Genomic DNA, 6,000 nt, shown 5'->3' with positions numbered 1-6,000 from the left:
AAAGCCTAACTTTCATGGATTTGTTAAATAGTTGGTTCCATTCCTGCAGTGATGAAAGTAAAGATGGTGGCAGTAGTAATGGTGATGATGATGATTAGTCATTTTACAGTTTTATTTAGTCTATAGAGATATGCTGCTGAAGCAATTTAAAGACCCAGAAAAAAATGAAGAAAAATAGAGCTGGCATTCCAGTTGGAGTAAAGAATTCAAAAGAATCGAGCTGAATTTCAGAAGATTGGAGTTGTAGGGAGCAGAAAAGGAATGAATGGTCTCATCAGTTGGAGACAAAGAAGCTGAATAGCAATATGTCTTTTACCACAACATTCCCAGCAATTCTCATTCTTATTCTTTCAGAATAAAAGTAGGTTAAGGTTCTCAACCATTTTCTGGACAACTCTGAATATTTAACTGGTCCCCTGTTATGGTATTAATGGCCTATAGACATGTCTCAGATCAATATTAATATTTACGTATTATTTAAGACCAAGGATAAAGACTCTACAAGAAAATGCCAGAAAGAACTAAAGGTCTTTATGGCAAAAGCTGTCCAATTTCTATCAGGCTTTTGTTCTCAAAATGACATACTGTCTGCTATCTGGCATGAATGTACAGGCACCAGCACAGTTGAGGAAGTATTGTGCTGATGCAACTTGAGCAGTTCATGGCCCAACTACTTGAACAGTTCTAAAATCAAATCTTCCTGACATACCATAAACCATGACCATATAAGTAATAGGCTGATATCCCGGAAGGTGGAGGATTCCAAAGTTTGGGTTCAAAGAATTACTGAGGTGAGAGTTACTGCCTGGGTTACTGCCAGCCAGATAGGATTAATCTAGGAGCCACACTATCGTACATCTGCAACAGTACCACACATCAAGTATCACCCAACCCACTAAAGAAGGCAGACTTTCTGACAGACCAGTCTCCAAATGCTTCAAATATAAAGAACATGGTATTTTAAGTAACACTTTCCCAAAATGAAAGTTCAAGTGAATCTGAATCTAAAAGTCATAGGCCAGAAAAATTTACTGGAAGTGTCCAGTAAACACTTCCCTAAATTCAGTATGGATGTATAAAAAGTGATAGTGAATGGTATTAGAGAAACTGATTATTGTTGACTCAATGGAAAGTTTGTTCCTGCCTCTGTGAAGTAGGCAATGAACTATTTGGGTCAATGTGCACCAACAAACTGAAGTACCCTATCTTAAATGGACAGGGACCTTAAAGCAACTTAACACGAGAAAGAGTATATTGGAAGTGGAGCAGCAAACTGCACCTTGAACAGTGCCATATTTAGGTATAAAGTAAACAACCTATAGTTTAGGGCTAACAAATCCGCAGGGTATCAGTTTGCTCATTTTGCGAACAAGTTCATTATTTATATTATAAAAACATGATATTATTTATTTTGTTAGGATTTTGTGTGTGTATATATGTGTGTGTATATATATACACACACACATGCATTTCATTATGTATTCATATGTACAGGTGTGTGTGTATATAAATGCATCTTGAAATTATTTTAAAATTATATTTAAGCATTTTCAGAATATATAGTACTATATTATAATCTATGAGATCAAGCCAGCCAAATGATAAATATGTAATCACTAAATGTATTCATGTGAACATAATTTTTATTTTTCACTTTAATTATCTTTATATTAAATAATTAAAAGGAATATATATTTTCAACTTGTTTGGTGAGCCAAGATCCTCATTTTGGTATACACTTTGATGAGACCTTCTGGTGTAATTTCTTAACAAGGGACCTTCAACCTTTATATAGCTTAAAGCTTCACCAAGTTTAAATTCAGCACCGATTGAAATTTTAGAGGCGAGGGTGTTAATGAAGGACAACATCTGTTTCTGCCTTAGAAGTATGTAACCAACAGGTGATAGAATAGGACCAGAGCAGCATTATTATATGTTCCTCTGTCTTCTGGCCCTTGGCATGTCCCATGTGAAACCTTAATTGCCATCAGAAAGGTGCTGTTCCATCAAACATCAAGTGCCAGATCACAGGAAGTGATGCAACATTTAGCCTGTAGGAAAACATCTGAGATCATTTAGCTGAGGAAGCATGCATAAGGGCCAGGCTGTAGTCTGCCCTGCCTACAGAATGCATGAAATCACTCCACTGTAGTTTCATGTTTGTCAACCCAATGAAAAACAGATACATTCTGGGTACATATTATTTCCTTTCATCTCCACAATTGGTCCTAGGGGGCTGTCACCTCTCTGTGGGTGCACACAATTGTCTTCAGGGTACAGACTAACAATTATTCACAATAGCAGGCTGCCATTGGGAAAAATGTGCTTCCTAAACCAGCAAAGAACAGAATTTGAGGCTGGAGTACTAGTGACTGTGCCATGTTAACAGCCTTTTGCATGTTTCTTGGGAACAAGGGAAATCTACATGGACTAAGCACAAATGCTAGATCACTCTGGCATTAAATGTATATTTTTACTTCCAAGGAATGAAAAATATCACCCACATACAAGTCTGTGATCTCCATCCTCAGCCAACCACTCTTCTTGCACATGTACCCAAGGATCTGCCCATTGGTGTGATGTGAACAATGAACCTAGGGCAGTGATGGTGAGTCTTTTGGGTATGTCAAAATTTCAGAAAATGCCTATATTGACTCTGCTGGTGTGTAACATCACACACATCCTTGAACAACAGAGGTCTTTTTGGAGCTTCCTCTCCAGATCCTCTGAAAGTCTCATGGGAGGGCCCTGCTCTCACAGGGCCTGGGTCCTGGAAAAACTGTGTAAGAATGCTCAGTAATTTTCAGACAGCTCAAAGGCTATACGAGAGTAAGGCCTTCTCACAGAACTTCCAGAGTTCTCCAGTCTGGAGGCCTGGTATGTCAGCAAAAATTACATGGCATGTCACCTGTGACACATGTATCATAGGTCTGCAATTGACCTAGGGGAAAGTGTGATAGCATTTTCTGACTCTTGTAGAGAATCATAAAATGCTTGCGCATATGCATGTATAGAAAAAAACTCAAGACCATTTATGGGACATTCAAGTTCCAAGCAGCACAACCCTTTCTTAAGAAGTCACACACAACAGAATGGGTTTTGCAACTAGCTTACCTGCAGGCTATTAATGCAGAGACTCTGGGGTACCAGTATCTCTCTCCCCACTTTTTTTTGATAAGGGGGGGGGAAGCCTGCCAGTCACAGTGAAGGTGACTTGAGATTTGTAAAAAAAAAAACAAAACTCACTTGTTTCACTAATCTGGCATTGGATTATCAGGGACATAATTTACTATGTAATTCACACCAGATTGAGCCAGGCATGTTCTACACTATAAGCATATCCTCTGAGGAACCATTTAGTATCTACCTGACCTCCTATAGACCCCAAGCTTAACTGCATAGGCTTGAAATCAACATCAGAAATCCCTTTTCATTAGGTTAAGAACTGTTGCTATGCAAGCTTAAACCACCTCTTCTAAACACTTTGGGAAATATTTTATTGAAAAGCACTGTGGTGAGTATTGAATTTTAGCCAATAAAATAAGAAGCACACAGAAGTATATAAAATATCCAGCAGAAAATATACGTTTCCAACTTCTTTCAATTAAACTGGTGTCCTTGATTGCACTGCAAATTTTTGAGCATTTCAAGTAACTTTTAAAAATGAATTAGTTGAAGCCTTAACATACTGACTGAAGAGAAGGCTAGGACTTGGAAGAAAAACTTGTATTCAGATGTTTGAGTCTATGATCCTCATTAAAGAATGAAATAAGAAATAAAAGAAAGGAAAAAATAAATAAAAGAAGTCAGATATCTTATACAAAATCAGGGCTAATAGAAAAATGTTTAAATACAAGAATAAAACCTCAGAAGGGTCTATTGAAGCCATGTAAAAACATCAAGAGAGCATGAGAACCTGTAACTTGAATTTTTGTATTTTCATTAGGAGCAATCACAAAACATAAGTCTCTCCATTGTATCGTAAACTGAGATTTCAGTCTCAAAAATTTCACTCAAAAATATTCACATATTTTTGAGTGGGGCTATGTGATGTATAAAAATAAATGTCCATATCTCTGCTGATTTTAATAGTTCCTATTCAAACACCTTCAGCAACCTTTAATTTATAGGTAAGGTACAGAATGGAAACATGTATATATTAAAAAAACAAAAACAAATGCTCTTTGAATTAGAAACAGGTATAATACAGGGGTTGTTTCCGGCAAACAGACAGCATTGGCAGGAATATGTACGTAAAATATCGTAGTGGTATCTAGTCTAAGTATCTAATCCCAGGCCGGATTTCCTTCAGCGAAGGTTAAGTGTTCTAAAGAAAGACTACTTCAACTTTAAATTGGAGTCGGGGAAGGCCGTGGTCCCGTATAGGCAGCAGCAGAGGCAGCAAATCACTCGCCAGCCGCTAGCTGTCGCACTGGTTCGGGTCTGCGCTGCGGCTGCTTCGCAGGGATCTGGTGCTCCTGGGCGGCCGCTCAGTCGTTCTTATTTGGCAACTACGCGCAGGGCGGCGGAGTCGTCAGGCAGCATCCGGAGTCGTACCGTGGCCGAGCAAAGGAAGTAACGCCGCGACAGCAAAGGCCGAACGGTGCGATCCCTGATCTAGTTGGCGGTCGGGCGGTCGCGGGGAGGGGGGGGGGGTGCAGCCATGTTGGCGAGGGGCATAAAGTGACTCTTTGAGCCGGGAAAGAGCCGGGCAGAACAGGAAGCGTGTTTGGGGCGGCGGCATTAGCTGGCGCGGGCTCGCCTGCGGAAGAAGAGGAGGCGGTAGCGGTGCAGCGGAGCCAGCGAGGAAGGAGCTCGAAAGGCTGAGGCAGGACGAGGACCGCCCCGGCGCGGCAGAGATTCGGCGCGGCTCCTGCTGCTGGTGAGTTCAGGGCTGCTCATTGTCTGCCGTGCGCGCAGGTCAGGGGCCTGGCCCGAGGCGAGAGGGCGACGGCGCGGCTTCCTTTCAGCCCCGAGAGGGAGCAAAGTGGTGGGGTGGGTTTTCAGCGAGCTGCACCAGTCGGTCTCCGGTGGCTGGAGATGTGCTTGGGAGAAATTGGAGAGGCGGAAGGACGACGTCCGTGAAGGATCTACTCTTTTGGTACGTGTGAGTGGATGGGCTTTTTAAAATTCGGGCTCTGCTGAAACCGAATATGATAGCACCACCCTAACAAAAAAAAAAAAAAAAAGAGCTTTAGAGTCCTTCGACTTCGTTTGTCACCCACTATCCTTCCCTTGGGGTGCACGAGAGAGGATAGTCCGGACCGGATGGTAATTGCGCATGAGAGATAGGACGTGGTGAGAAGGCATTTCTTGGCTTTACAATATTTCGCTTGTTTTCAGTGTTTATTCCTGGATGGGAGGAAGGAAAAGGGGCTTAATAGTAAAGAATTGATTGCCCTGATTTGAACTATTCCTGCTTTCCGGGCTCTGTGCATCGGTTCACCGAGAGTATTAAGGTTGTTGGTAAATGGCTTTTCAGCTCAGTGTCAATTCTGTAAAGCTGTACAGGGATGAAAGCAGGAACAGCATATTAAATATTATTCTCTCTCCCTCCCTCCCTCTCTCCCTCTCTCTTTCACACACACACACACACACACACACAGTTCGTTTTGATAATCATCAATCACTATCTGATGTTGATGTTTAATAAGATTTGATATGTGCATACCATGCAGGTCTGGTTCCTCTAAGATCTGCTTTGTGTTTTTAATTCTCAGAGGATGGTAACAATTTTTTTCTCCTGACAGTTTTCCTGTATCTCATGCAACATGTTTAAAATAGCTATACATTTATAGTTCTATTTACTTCAACAAGCCATTTTGAGAGTGCTTTAGCCATATCTTCTCACTGCATCTTTCCCCTCTCTTTAGGTTCCTCCTAAAGCAGTCTTAAAATGACAGGATATAAGGCGTACACTGACCCTGAACCCCTTCCTTTTTAAAATTGGTATTATCACAGATTCTGCATAAACAAAATAGCTTATTCTGGGAGAATGGC

At 41.1% G+C, this 6,000-nt stretch overlaps 1 protein-coding gene across 1 annotated transcript in view; it reads left to right on the top strand.

Moving 5' to 3' along the window:
* The first annotated feature begins 4,714 nt into the window (after positions 1–4,714).
* The window catches only part of CDK17 (cyclin dependent kinase 17), a 99,451-nt gene continuing 98,165 nt past the window's right edge, over positions 4,715–6,000 (top strand). The window contains exon 1 of the mRNA XM_070946696.1: positions 4,715–4,882. The gene's annotated coding sequence lies outside the window, so the exon portion shown is untranslated. The remainder of the gene's footprint in view (positions 4,883–6,000) is intronic.

This window comes from Pituophis catenifer, unplaced genomic scaffold (assembly GCF_029215685.1).
Source record: "Pituophis catenifer annectens isolate HBS135680 unplaced genomic scaffold, rPitCat1.0.hap2 SCAF_7, whole genome shotgun sequence".
Classification (NCBI taxonomy): Eukaryota; Metazoa; Chordata; class Lepidosauria; order Squamata; family Colubridae; genus Pituophis; species Pituophis catenifer.
The sequence above is the reverse complement of the archived record's forward strand: the minus strand, read 5'-3'. Positions and strand labels throughout refer to the sequence as shown.